General features: G+C 39.9%; 1 protein-coding gene across 1 annotated transcript in view; it reads left to right on the top strand.

Moving 5' to 3' along the window:
- The window catches only part of FGF18 (fibroblast growth factor 18), a 142,975-nt gene that overhangs the window by 102,549 nt on the left and 24,774 nt on the right, over positions 1–15,652 (top strand).

The raw sequence follows: 15,652 nt of genomic DNA, 5'->3' as shown, positions 1-15,652 counted from the left end.
GTTTATTTTACATGAATACTGGAGTGGAGAACGTTGGATTTTAGATTTTGTGAACTTGCACCAGGGTAGAATCTGTTGTAGCAAAGCATGTCAGTTTGGTCTGACTGAACTCAGGGTTGGATCTTTATTTTGAAATCCCAAGATTCCTTCCTTCAGCTGAAGGGTTTGGTTTTGATGATGGAAAGTCTTTTTCTCATTAAAAGAAAGGAACCTTTTGGCTTATCCAACATAGTTAATACTATGCAGCTCTTACTCATGGGCAGTCTGATAAGTTATCATCTGGCAACATGATAGCATCCAACTATAGCAGCATCAGACCTATAGATGAGAAACAATCCCACCAGCTTGAGATGCTGCTGTACAATTGATCTTCTTGCCTGGGAAGTTGCAATTTCCGGCCCTTCAGCTCTCATAGGAAACACATTAGCAACCCTTTACCTCCACTCATGGGTTTCCTGTCAATTTCTTTCCTTCGCTATGAGGTAGTAAATGAACTGGAGACATGCTGCTGACCTGGAAGAGCAATAGTGCTGATCAGCTTCTACCCTGGAGTAATAGATAAAATAATGAGAAGTAAAATATGGTGTGTGTGTGTGTGTATGGTGTGTGTGTGTAAATATGTACGGTATATACATATATTGTGAGTGAGTGAGAGAACCTTTATTGCAGTGGTGAAATCCACCTCTCCCCCCGGTTCTATCCGGCTCGCCGAACCGGTAGCGCCGGTGGTGGGAGGTTCCGCCCATCCGCCAGGACGTCATTACGTCCCATTTTTTTACCATCTGCGCATGCACAGAAAGTTCTGCACATGCATAGAAGAGGCACGTGCACGTGTGGCACACGTACACTCCCAATCCCGAACCAGTAGCAAAGGTAAGTGGATTTCACCACTGCTTTATTGTCACTTTTCTATATACATAATAGCATACATTAAAGTTCTGATGCCCACCCTCAAAAGAAGATAGACAGACAGACAGAGACAGAGATAATTTAAGAAGGTTGATACTATTTGGTACAAAGCAATTACAGAATGTAGATGTTCTGCTTTGGATATTTTGAAGCCAAAGAAAAACGGTTATGGAGAGGATATGCAGCATCTTTGGCAATATTGCAGACCCTGATCAGTTATATATAAATTATAATTAAAGGTTCTGGTTAAAGCCTTGCATACCTTGGGATCAGGTTATTTGAAAGACTACCTCTTTACTATTGAATCTACTGGCCCACTAGGATGGGAAGGCAGGGCATGTAACAAGTCCATCAATTCTGGATTGGTATGACCACCTTCTCAGTGGTGGCCACCTCCCTATGGAACATCATTGTCCCCAAGTATGGGTGACCCCACCCTTCGGTTTTTCCAAAAGGCCCTAAAAATGTGGCTTTGTCGGCGGGCTGACAATCAATTAGCTGATTAAGTGGCTAATCTGATAGTAACATTGTTGCTGCCATGGGAAATGGGATAAAATAGTTTTATTATACAATGGATTTGAAAAAAAATGTTGTAAGTTGCCCGGAGTCACCTCTGTGTGAGCTCAGCAGCTATATAAATTTGTTAAATAAATACATGAATAAATAAATAATACAACACTGAACTTCTGAAGTTGTTCCTCAAATTGAAGAAAAAAGAGACCGGCAAGGATCTTCTGGATAATATCTTTGGTTGAGGGGACTCACTTCCTGGAAGAGATAGCAGTCAAGGGAAATGCTATCTGCACTTTCTTGGAAGTCAGTGTCATCATACAAGTTAATATTGCCTTCTAAGTACCTAAAACTGAGTTGTTAATGAGTTTGTTCAATCACGCTGCTTCATTAGGCCCCCCAAGGCTGTGTGCTCTCCCCACTTCTCTTCTCTCTGTATACCAATGACTGCATCTCCAATGATCCATTTGTTAAGCTACTGAAGTTCGCAGATGACACAACAGTGATTGGTCTCATTCGAGACAATGACGAATCCGCATATAGACGAGAGGTCGAACGACTAGCCTTGTGGTGCAACCAAAACAATCTGGAACTGAACACACTCAAAACCGTAGAAATGGTGGTAGACTTTAGGAGAAACCCTTCCATACTTCCACCTCTCACAATACTTGACAACACAGTATCAACAGTAGAAACCTTCAAATTTCTGGGTTCTATCATATCGCAAGATCTCAAATGGACAGCTAACATCAAAAACATCATTAAAAAAGGACAACAAAGAATGTTCTTTCTGCGCCAACTCAGTAAGCTCAAACTGCCCAAGGAGCTGCTGATCCAATTCTACAGAGGAATTATTGAGTCTGTCATTTGCACCTCTATAACTGTCTGGTTCGGTTCTGCAACCCAACAAGAAAAACACAGACTTCAGAACTGCAGAAAAAATAATTGCTACCAACTTGCCTTCCATTGAGGACCTGTATACTGCACGAATCAAGAAGAGGGCCGTGAAAATATTTGCAGATCCCTCGCATCCTGGACATAAACTGTTTCAACTCCTACCCTCAAAACGACGCTATAGAGCACTGCACACCAGAACAACTAGACACAAGAACAGTTTTTTCCCGAAGGCCATCACTCTGCTAAACAAATAATTCCCTCAACACTGTCAGACTATTTACTGAATCTGCACTACTATTAATCGTTTCATAGTTCCCATCACCAATCTCTTTCCACTTATGACTGTATGACTATAACTTGTTGCTGGCAATCCTTATGATTTATATTGATATATTGATCATCAATTGTGTTGTAAATGTTGTACCTTGATGAACGTATCTTTTCTTTTATGTACACTGAGAGCATATGCACCAAGACAAATTCCTTGTGTGTCCAATCACACTTGGCCAATAAAATTCTATTCTATTCTATTCTATTCTATTAGCCAAGGTTTCTGATTTGCTGCGAAATGTCTTTGGCGGCTTTTCTCAATCCCTGCTCTTCAAATGGGTTGGGATTACAATATAATTCCCATAATTGCCACCTAGGATCCCTTTGTGTCTATAAATTATGGGACCAACTCATCTGGAAGGCAACAGCTGGGGGAAGGCTGATATTAAGAAGTGAACACTGCTGAAATGATTCCTGTGAGTGACACTTGTAGACAGGATAATTTGATAGCTCAAAACAGCAATCTCAGGAATAGCAATGGAAAAATAGGCCACATCAACTCTGGATGGAGATGAGTTTGTGGGGAGGGGCAAGTAACTGAACAGAGAAGAAAATAAAAAGAAGCCCTGATTAAATGTTACAAAAATTGAGTTAGAATTCCACCAAGTGTCCTGCCAACTAATGGTTAATCTTGAAAGGCATCCAGGTCTACAATTATTTGGCACCTCCACATCCCTTCTTTTGTCTTCAGTAGTACCTTCTTTTCTTCTCTCAGGGAATGTAAGATGATCCTTCCCATCATGTTCACAGGGAATTTAGGAAGAAATAAAAAACTGCCTTTCTATGGGTTAGGAAGTGTGGACTGTTAGTATCTGACTCGCTAGAGAGCCATGAAATCCCGATAACATATTATTTCCATTCCAGGTTAGTTTTTGCATGTTTCTCAGTTTCCTGGTTATTTCTTGTGTGTACCACACTATCATAAAGTTACCAGAACGTAATTACTGCACAGTTCAGTTGTTCACATAAGTGAATTTTAATAGTGCTTTGGAAAATTGGCTTTCCATCAGTGCCTGTACTGTATATGATTAAATAGCTATTTTAAATGGCATTGCAAGTTATGTTTTCAGCTGAATTAGGTTATTTATGACTTGGCTTACTAAAGATGGACAATACAAAATTGTTACGGTGGATTTTAGTGTATAACTTAAATATACTAAAGACCCCTGGGGAACATTGTTTTGTGTTTCTCAAACATGTTGTATAATCAGGCAGGAGAGAAAGCAAAAAATCTTATTAAAAAACAATCCCAAGTAGAAAATGCCATACAACTTGCAAAATTCAAAAATCTCACTAAGAACGCATTGTCTTTACACAGGAGCAGTAGGTGGCGGTACCCTAACACTAAAAGCTCAAGGCCCTATGCGTTCGACCTTGACTTGCATAAATGAGTTCTTTACAGAGTGGAGATCTTTCAGTTCTGTCTTTTACAGGTGGTCCTCGATTAATGACCATAACTGAGTCCAAAATTTATGTTGCTAAGAGAAACATTTGTTAAGTGAGTTTTGCCCATTTTACAACTTTTCTTACCACAGTTGTTAAGTGAATCATTGCACGAGTTAAGTTAGTAACACGGTTGTTAAGTGAATCCGGATTCCCCGTTGACTTTGCTTGTCAGAATGTCGCAAAAGCTGATCACAGGACCCCAGGATAGGGAAACCATCTTAAATATGAACCAGCTGTCAAGCGTATGGATTTTGATCATGTGACCATGGGGAGGCCATAAGTGTGAAAAACAGTCATAAGACACATTTTTTCCACTCCGTTGTAACTTTGAATGGTCACCAAATCAACTGTTGTAAATTGGGGACAACCTGTATATCCTACGAAAGAATGGGAGCCCTACAGACACCTATAGCACAGGTTGCAGCAAAGCTTGTTGTTTAGAACGATACACCTATTGTTCATTCTTTGTGATTACTGTTTCCCTTCTGTCCTTATTCCCTAAATTCTAGATCCACAAGAATCTTTCCTGCTGGGCAGAGTAGCAGAGTACAAACTTATTTTCAGGATATTTCTCACTTTGCTGGGAGAGAAAAGTTACAGTGAGTTCCTTTGAGTAAATATACAAACATAAGTATTCCTATTTGTAAAATGAATCATTTCCCCCCAACTTTTATTAGTGGGGACAGAGTAATAAAACCTGCTCACCATATAGAGAAAATACCCTCCTACTTTAGGCATTGCTTGTAATCTGAATTCATGTGGCCCTTATAAATGTTCAGCCCATTCCTCTCCATTAACTTGTGCTTGGAACATTTATAATCACAACAGCCCAGGACCTTGGAGACGCTGGCTCTTCGGACAGGTTGCCAGTGACCTAGAAAGAGATTGATGTAGGAAGAGAAGACGGTGTGCTGTTATTTCTCCTCCTGTGCAACAGGAATTGATTTCTGAGCTGCCCAAGGTGGATTGATGATATAGTTCTAATCAAACAGAAGATGGGGAGATGGGCAACATACCAATTTAATAAATAAATAAAAATAGAACTCAACTGAACCTCTGGCCAGAACTAGGACCACTTTAAAGATGATCACATGATTTGTTTTCTCCTACAATTTTATTTCTGCCTGCCTGTCTGCCTATATCTATCTATCTATCTATCTATCTATCTATCTATCTATCTATCTATCTATCTATCTATCATCCATCCATCCATCTATCCATCTATCCAGTGGTGGGTTTCAAATTTTTTTACTACCGGTTCTGTGGGCGTGGCTTGGTGGGTGTGGCAGGGGAAGGATACTGTAAAATCTCCATTCCCTTCCCATTCCAGGGGAAGGTTACTGCAAAATCACCATTTCCTCCCGATCAGTTGGGACTCAGGGGGGAGAGAATAGATGGGGGTGGGGCCAGTCAGAATTTTTACTACTGGTTCTCCGAACTATTCAAAATTTCTGCTACCGGTTCTCTAGAACTGGTCAGAACCTGCTGAAACCTCTTCAATCCAAATACAGTGTGCAATCTTTTGTGCAATTTCAACATATACATGTCTTAAATTTATCTAATCTTACATTATGCCATGACTTCCTTGCCCAATCCTCTGAAGCACAGATTGACTGGCCAGCCGAGTATCCTTAATGTGGCTCAGACTGCTTCCTAAAGAGTCTGTCTCTGTGGCCAGTCAACAGGTATCAGATGTTCAAATGTCAGCCTAATGGAACATGTTCTGTGCTCTGCATGAACAAACTCCAGAACAAATGATAATCATAGAAACAGACACAAAAATCAGAATGAAACCACTGTTGGATGGGGAGCAGAATTAAGTGCCATCAAGTTGGTATGGATTCTTAGGAAGAACCCTGGTGGCACAGTGGTTAAAGTACTGTATTGCAGGCTAACTCTGCCCCTAACCGGGAGTTTGATCCTGGCGGGGCTCAAGACTGACTCAGCCTTCTATACTTCTGAGGTCGGTAAAATGAGGACCCAGATTGTTGGGGGCAATATGTAAATAATGCCTACATTGTAAACCACCCAGAGAGTACTGCAAAGTGCTATGGGGCAGTATAGAAGCCTAAATGCTATTGCTAGTGGAAACATAGATAGATATTTTCCATAATGATCTCTCTCCAACCAGTGCTCTCCCTTCGTCCAATGGTATAGGAAATAATATGGTGTGGGAGGGAAATTACACAACTGCGTATGAATAATTTACACAATTGCTACAGCATATTTCATCTGAAAAGGACCAATCTTCTTGGACATGATCATTGTTTGATTTTGGCCTCTCTATTTCTGTTCTTACAGTACCTCTTCTCCATGGTGGGCTGCTAGATTATTTTAATTCTTAAAGTAGATTCAAAAAGTAGAGAGAGAAACAGAAGCCAGCAGTAGTGTAAATGAGGATATTTTTTACAAAAGTGCCACTTGTCAACCTTGATTTACCAGCTGAAACTATTCTCCTCACTTCATTGAAAATATTAATTTCCCTTATTTTGAGCATAACTCAGTGCGGGGTGGGGACTGTACTAATGACTTGACGGCAAGACTCTCCTCTGAAAGAGAATATTAAGCACGCTTTGAAAAAATTGAACAGAGTATTTATTTATGATTAAATATGGGAACAGGATTGGAAAAGATTGAAATATTAACCCTATATCCAAGGTTTTTCTTACAGATCATTTCCCTTGTTTTCTTTTTATTGGATTATTAGCTGAATACCCGTGCTTTGCTACAAAACTATGTGATGGGGCTTGATAAATTGACACTTAAAGCTTAAAAATTAATGAGTAGTTAAAAAAGTGACTGTATTATTTCGTTAGAGATGATAACAGGTTCATATTGAAAACCAGACAAATACTTATTAATCCAAGGCATTCATCTCATTTGTGACTGATTAATGTAGGGGTTATTAGATGTTATTAGATGTATATTTTTTTTATAGCATGTCTACTGACTTGGGGATGAGTTTGACGATACTTGTGTGCAGCTTCCCTTACTTGTTTTTCCCTAATCACATCTGTAAATCTTTTTCTGAATTTTTTGTCTCTTTTCCCTTTAACTGGTGTTACAGTAGAAGGAACAGATTCGTCTGAACTGAGGAAGAAAATAAAGGGGAAAAAAATCTGCCTCTGCCTACCAGCATCCATCAGTATTCATCTGGCTAGCGTCCTGTCAGTGTGTGAGAGAGTTGAGGGATGTTTGGAAACTCAAACAGTATTTGCCATGTAAGCAAGAAGGAGACAGGAAGAAGGCTGGGCGTGGCTTAGCTCAACTGTTCTGTAGTAAAGCTGCCTGCTGCTGTGAAAATAAAACTGAAACTCCACTCCTCCTGCTTGTGTTTTGCATTTGGAACAGATTTCTTTTCAGGTGGGGGGGGAGGAGGAGTGGAACTCCTTAGCATCAGAATATGTTAATAATAATATAGGAAATACTAATGCTCTGATTGTCATTTCAAAAAATCCTTTCTTAGTGAGCACCTAGAAGCCAAGAGGAACATACATGGCAAATTTCAAGTTTGTAGGCTTATGATTCTGGAGATTTTGTGCGAGTGGTATTTCACTTATATATATATAGATTCACTCAAGATGAGAAGTTGTGGAGAAGGTACTTGCTCCCCACCATCCTTAGTAGTTGCTGTTTCAACATCTCCTATTCTCTAGAATAAGGGGAAAGGGAAAATGATGAATATGATTTATATAATCATCATAAACTATTTATAATTTTTATTATTTATAGGCTCCTTCTATCATGTATGGCAGCTTTCAAACTGGGGTTCTAAATGTGAGTTGTGGCTGAAAATACTATTTCAGGTATTTTAAGAATTGCTTCACACATTTTCATATATTATACAGAAAAAGGATCCCTTTATAGAAATGCACCAAAAATATCTGAAGTGGCTGAGTTTCTTACTTTACTTTTGAGCAAGAAAATTCTATTAGGATTCAGTGATTTCTAAGCATCTGCATAAGGAGCAATCTTTCCTTAGTAGGGTGAGAGCTTACCAGGAAATTAAAGGACTGTTGGATAATTAATTAATTAATTAATTAATTAATTAATTAATCCTGGAAGAGGGCAGTGTTAAAACCATGTTTCTATTGTTCCCAAAAAGCCTAGGTGTCCATGTAATTAAGGGAGGTTTTTTTTTTACCTTGTACAGAAATAAACTATTAATAAATGCCGTCAAGACTAATCCAAAAGTATTAGGTGATCAAAGCAAGATAATTTGTCCTTTCACCTACTTGTAAATATACTGCAGACAGTTTTATTTATAGGACAGGCATTTGATTTAAAAGAAAACAAGATCATATATTTATACTTGTTTTATAAAGCCAGCTACAAATTCTGCAAAATCATTTTCAGAAAAGGAAATATTCACGTTCCACAAGTTAGGCTCACCTGATCCTCTGAATGGTACTGAGTGACAATTTCTCTTTGCAGGTAGAGTTTGTTTGTATTCCAAATGAAGAGAACAGAATTTTCATTCATAAAATAGGCTATGTTGCCTTTCCATTCCTTCGCATGCCCCCACGCTCCTCAAAACAGATCCCTCCAAATACGGTTCGAGATGCTGCAAGAGAAGCAAATTAATAAATCCTTGTGGAAATTTTTAATAAGATCCAGTGTACCTTAGGTGTTGTGGCCCACCAGCAGAGCTGGTGGCAGATTCAGACAGTGAGGAGGTTGGGGAGGAACGTGGGCCAGTCCTGGAATCTGGGGAAGGCTCAGAAAATGGCTCTGAATCGGAGGCAGAGAGGCGGCCAAGGCCATCTGGTAGTTCTTTGCTGCCTCTGGAGTCTCTGCAGTCTGACATCAGCAAGGCAGAAGAATGGTGTACGCCTGTTCCCAGTGTGCTCATGCGCAGAGCTGCCAAGAGACAGGAACAATTAAGGAAACAGTCTCAATTTGGGATTAAGGCTTGGAGATGATTGGCCCCTCCCATAAGAGATAAAAGAGAAGCTAATGGGACGTGAGCTTTTGCAGGAAGCAATTAGTTCATCTGGCCAATTCAAGATTTGAAACTTCTGTTTGTGACTCTGTGCCAAGTTTGGCCTTACCCTGTGTCTGGAAATTAGCTTTCTGACAGTGTTCCACATGAGATAGGTGGGTGTTGATAACCTTCCTCTGAAAGACTGTTTATCATGTCTTGTGGACTGTAAATGAAAAATTCAGCTGTACGAATTTAGCCATACAGTAAATTCAGCCATATGAATTAAAGACAGTGGCGGGTTGCTACCAGTTCGGTCCAGATCTTGCGAACTGGTAGTAATAGTGGCGGGAGGATCCGCCCACCTGCCCAGACATCATCATGGACGCTCTGCGCATGCGCAGAAGCTTCTGTGCATGCACAGAAGCGTCACATGTGAGTGTTCCCATTGAGAACCGGTAGCAAAGGTAAGTGGAACTCACCCCTGATTAAAGAGGTTTGGCGGGACTAAGTTTGTGCTGTTTAATTTCTAAGGAAGCCTAGGTCAGAACATTAGGAAACTATTTATTTTGCCAGGGATTCTCAGATTGCTGCACCCAAATTTTTAGATATAAACTTTAAAAGGAGTAAGAAACAATAAGAGCAAAAAAGGGTAAATGCAGGCGACAAGGGAAGGAAAAATGGCTAAATCTTGTTTACACTAACACCACCCACTATTCCTCTCCATATCTTTCTATCCTTGCAACTCATCCTTCCTTCCGCCCTATCCATATACTTGTGTTTTTTAGACTTCTCATCTCTGTCTTTCTAAGGACCTCTTAAATCCATCCAGCCACAACCATTTGCACATACGGTACATATGTACATTACACATGTGGTGATATATTATTTGTTTACGATAAACTCTTTTTGGATATTTTCACAATCAAAAAATGTAGGGACTGTTTATCTGGACCTGCATCTGAAATTGTGGTTGCTTATGCCATGTAGATAAAAAGAATTATACATTTGTTTGTTTCTCGGTGGTTGAATTTGCTTACAAGTCTGTTGGCACTACTTTTGAATTAGCTAATGGAAGGAGTGCTTTGCTGTTGGTTTTTTCCTCAAGAGACAAATCTCATGGCGGGCTATACATTGCATTTGATTCAGAAGAGATTGATTTAGGGGAAGGATATATGTGCATAATGTTTCCCTTGCCTGCTATTTTTTCTTCTGAAATTCCTTCCTCTTGAGGCTTTTACTCTTTTGAGTTCCAGCCTGTTTATTTTGCAAATGTGGGCCCAGGTATCCTGGAGATTAAGTTTAGCTAGGATTGGAAGTTGTGCTGCAGTGGTTAGCTACTCTTTCCTTTTCACCCCTTCTTTCATGCAAATGACCCCTCCCATTCTACAAAGAAGTCAGGTCCATAGATTTTCTAATCTAATAATCTAACAAATAGTAATATTTGTTTCTGTAGTATAATATGTAATTATTTATTTATTTAAATTTTTATACCGCCCTTCTCCCGAAGGACTCAGGGCGGTGTACAGCCAAAGATAAAAACAATAAAGAATACAAAGTTAAAATATCAATTTAAAATACATATTCAATAATGGCCGAATTTAAAACCATCAATTGACACAACCTAAAATACCCCATATAAAATTACAAAAGATTAAAATTTAAAAAATTTAAAAATCAGGCCAGTCCCGCTTGGATAAATAAATAAGTTTTTAATTCCCGGCGAAAGGTCCGAAGGTCAGATATTTGGCGCAAACCGGGGGGGAAGTTCGTTCCAGAGGGTAGGTGCTCCAACAGAGAAGGCTCTTCCCCTGGGGGCCGCCAGCCGGCATTGCTTGGCGGATGGCACCCTGAGAAGGCCCTCTCTGTGAGAGCGTACGGGTCGATGGGAGGCATTAGGTAACAGCAGGCGGTCCCGTAAGTAAATTATCACTCTTGTAGTGAGAATTTATCTATTTCTATGTGTCCTTCAGTCAAGCAAATTTATATATCCATCTCACAAATGTGCGTCATTTGGTAATTCATGGAAAATATGATGCTGCTTAAAAAAATATTACAGGTAGTCCTTGACTTACAACAGTTCGTTTTGTGACCATTCAAAGTTACCAACAGCCCTGAAAAAAATGACTTATGACCATTTTTACACTTATGACAGTTACAGCTTCCCCATGGTCACGTGTTCAAAAGTCAGATGCTTGGCAATTGACTCATATTTATGATGGTTGCAGTGTCCAGAGGTCATGTAATCGCTTTTGCAACCTTCTGTCAAGCAAAGTCAATGGGGAAGCCAACTTCACTTTACAACTGTGTTACTAATTTAACAACTGCAAGCATTCACTTTTAACAATTGTGGCAAGAAAGGTTGTAAAATGGGGCAAAACTCACTTAACAAATGTCTTGCTTAGCAACAGAAATTTTGGGCTCAATTGTGGTTGTAGGTTGAGGACTACCTGTACTCTACCTTAGAGACTTTTTAAAAAAGTTGAAAAGTTGAAAAATTGTAGGAGGGTACTAGCCTGTACAGGCTTATTTGTTTGTTTATGCAAATTGATACAAATTTAAGAAATTTGGCTGCAATGCGCCAATTGGTGCTGGCACTCCAAGAGGACAAAAAATATTCATGATTAGTATATAAACAGCAGTGATAAATGACATTTGGACTGCCTTCTTTAGTGCACCCCCTTGCCGGGGGTGCTATTCAGCAGGTTCTGACAGATTCTGAAGAACCAGTAACGGAAATTTTGAATAATTCGGAGGACCGGCAAATACCATCTCTGGCTGGCCCCAGAGTGCGATGGGAATGGAGATTTTGCAAGATCCTTCCCTCAGGAGTGGGGAGGGAATGGGGATTTTGCAGTATCCTTCCCCTGGAGTGGGAAGGGAATGGAAATTTTGCAGTATCCTCCCCCTGGAGTGGGTGGGAATGGAGATTTTGCAATATCCTTCCCCCAGGAGTGGGGAGGGAATGGGGATTTTGGAGTATCCTTCCCCTGGAGTGGGCAAGGGAATGGGGATTTTGCAGTAACCTTCCCCTGCCACGTCCACCAAGCCACACCCACCAAGCCACACTATGCCCACCAAGCCACACCCACAGAACTGGTAGTAAAAAAAATTGAATTCCACCGCTGCCCCTTGCCTAATTATCTATCCCAGAACTGGATTCACAGCTTCTAAAATAGGCTAATTCGGTTTGTCTCATTTCAAATTCACATTATGATCTTTGCATTAGAGAAGGGTAACCTTTTTTCAAGGCAAGGAGTCCCATTGGGGCTTTGAGTAGGATGCCAACGGACCTGTTGTAAAATGTTGTGAGTTTATTAAAAAAAACAACAACACCTGAATTTCATTTTGTTTTGTGGGGATAAAATCATCAATTGGTCTTAAGTTTAAAATGGGTATTTCATTCTGTCCCCCTGTCTCTCATTAAAAATAAAATAGAATGACAACTTCTGGAGATCTCTGAGAATAAGGCTTTCAAGAATCATAAACTTGCCTGGAATCATTTGTGCTTGATTAAACTGAGGTGTAGTTCTTTCCTAGTAGATATGTCCTTGTCCATTCCAGTATGTTGTTTCTGAATTGTGTACATTTCAAACCTGTTTCTTGGTGGCAACTGCTTCTAGTTTTGATACATTTGGAAGTTGTTCCTTGTGCTTTTCCAGAAATGTTACCTGCTTCACTTTTGCCTTGTTTAATTCTTGCTAACATAAAGCTTTGCCTATACTATTCCTTGCCAAGTCAAAAAAGCAGAAAAGTGTATTTTTCGTTTCTTCCAAAGTTATTCCCATTATTTTATTGGCGCTTTATTGCAATTGTAATTCAAATGTGGTACTTGGAAAAAAAAACAGGGGGTATAGTATTTTAATTAGTCACCGTGTCAAAGGAGAGCTACATTAATTATTGGAAATCACGCCATCCAGATGGTTTTAATTTTCACAGCAGGGAACTGACATCTTTTTAAGGTGATACTTTTCAAATTAAAATCAGCCTGGGTATTACTCATACTTGTTTTAGTTTAAGAGTGAGGTGATGTATCTTGTAGTTTTAAAACTGCCCAGCTTTCCTTGGAGTATTTTGGAGTGGAGAGGTACACATGCATTTTAAAAGAGGCCGAGCCATTTGCTTTAACGTGATTGAAATTGACAATTTGGCTCCAGAGAATGGAGGATGGGAGGCAGGCAATCTTTTTGTCATTAGGATTTGTTATTGAATCTACAGGACAGAGTTTGCCAAAAATTGTTTTTATCTGACAGTCAACATTATACACAGCAAAAAAAAAAAAAAAAGTAAAAATAAAAAAAAAGTTGAAGGTTTGAATTCCCTGAGCATTTGACCTATAACTGCAGCAACACTGGCAGACAGAAGCAGCAAAGTTAACGTGAAGTTATGCTGGCCAACAGGCAAATTTTCCTCACACTGGGTTAATCCATTGGCATTCCCTGCCCAGTGTTATCTGTTTTGACTGGCAGCAGCTCTCTTGGATCCCAGAAAGACCTCTTTCTCACAACTCTTTGGCAAAGCTGTTTCCCTGTTCCTTATGGGTCTTTCTTACCATCTCTGCTAATATCTTCCTTGCAGGCATTTTTTTTTTAAACCAAGGAACACCTGCTGTCTCTTTTCCAAAAGCATCTGTTCATGGCTCACTGTGAAACTGCTGAGCCTGGTTACTGGAACTTGGCTCACTGCACTTCTCTGCAGTCAAGGTGGCCTGCTTTGAGCTTAGAACCATGATGTGAATAAGTTGCCTTGTGTTTCACCTTTGATCAACTTTCATTTAGGGTTTGAGTTTGGTCTGGTCAGATGAGGTTAACTTATTTATTCTAAATCTGCAGCACAAGGCTTCTTTAAATTAACAGACTTAAATTAAGAACATACCTGTCAATTTTTTATTACTTGCCCTTATTTGTTTCCACCACCACCAATGCTCTTTTGAAACTACAGGAAGATTATTCTAAAACCTCCAGAAAAATCTTCATGCGGTTAGCAGACTCGTTTTCCAAAGATGGATCTTCCCATTGCTAAAATTGTGTTCTGCATAAACAAGATGGAGTTAGAAACAAGCTCAGAGACAAGCCAAGATTTGTAAAAAGTGTGTGTGTGTGGGAACTCTTAAGGAAAAGTAGAGGAAGCTCTTTACCAACCTTAAAAGGCCTGAAACTTGTTCAGTGGCTTCAAATGCTGCCTCGTATTTTGGTGGGAAGAGGTGCAAAGAAGAGAAATGTATGGAATAAACTGAAAGAAGACAAGTTTGGGTGGCTGGAACATTGCACAATATATGATTTTGCTGTAGGTGTCACATGCCACATTCTGTTTGGGCATAATCTCTACTATTATGAGGTGCAATTGGTATCATATTCCTTTTACTTTTGAGGCCACAATGATGAGCTGCCCCCTGTTGTTTTAATGCATGAATTTCAGTGCATGATAAAACATGGACTCATTTGTTTTGAAAGAAATAATAAAAATGGGTAAGAAGGACCAGTGGTGGGTTGCTACCGGTTCTCCCCAGTTCGGGAGAGCCGGTAATGGAAATCCTGATATGAGAGCAAACTGGTTCGTCCTAATGTCAGTTGGGCCCTCCTACCTGCCCCCGCGCTATACCTACCTGTATTCCTTTGTTTTTAGCTCAGCTGTAAGCCGCGGCAGAGCGGATTGACATGCCTCAGCTGTTTTTTTACTCAATGCCCTTGTGCAAAACGCAACTTTGGCGTGCGCACGATCAAAGCGAGCATGCACATGGCGATCGCGCGCAAAGCGAGTGCATGATGCGAACCAGTGGTAAAACTGTTAGAATCCACCACTGAGGAGGACACTCAAGGAATGTATGTTCCATCTTTGCTGTATTAGGATAATGTGTGGCCAGGGAAAAACCTAATATGGAGAATTTTCAGAGAACATTCAGTCAAGCAGACATCTTTTTTTTCTAGTGCAGCTGGGAAGTAAGAAGATAATCTCAGGAACTTTTCTTGGACAATATCTTTTGAGGAATCTCAGCTTGGCTTTATTTGATGATATTGCCATTCTGAGACAGTTGACAAGGAGGAGAGTTATTTGACTTCCTTTCCAAAGATTTGCTGCACCATTTGAGATGCCAGTTCTTGCCAGCAGTTATTGTCCCATCTCACGATACCATTTGAAACAGGTGGCAGGGCCATCTTTCTTACTAATGTAATGCATTATTTGCTCCCACACAAAGTAGCAGTAGAAAAGTAGTTGTAGTAACTCACCTCCCTGCACCGTTCCTCCCTTTTTTCTTGATTTACCTGGATTGGATTGAATGGGGGGAGGTAGGAAGGGAGACTGGCTTTGTGATGGAATCAGTAACATCTGGATGCCCCCTGAAATTTGAAAGAAAGTGGGGTTGGATTTTTTGTGTGTGAAACTAATGCTATTCTCATTTCTATGGTGTTCTTTTGATTAGAGTTGTCAGCCTGTCTTTTTGTCCAAACAAAAACAACAACAACAATAACAACCCAATTATGTACCCCAATGTGATTTTTCCTGATGATATATAATGTGCTCATTTTTTACAGCATGCCTCCAGTCATATAGCAATAATACTCTGTCTCTGAATTGGAAAACATATAAGAAGTCATCTTCTTCATTCACTCTATGACCAGTCTGGTAAATGCTTGTAAT

Source organism: Ahaetulla prasina, chromosome 1, assembly GCF_028640845.1.
Source record: "Ahaetulla prasina isolate Xishuangbanna chromosome 1, ASM2864084v1, whole genome shotgun sequence".
Classification (NCBI taxonomy): Eukaryota; Metazoa; Chordata; class Lepidosauria; order Squamata; family Colubridae; genus Ahaetulla; species Ahaetulla prasina.
The sequence above is the reverse complement of the archived record's forward strand: the minus strand, read 5'-3'. Positions and strand labels throughout refer to the sequence as shown.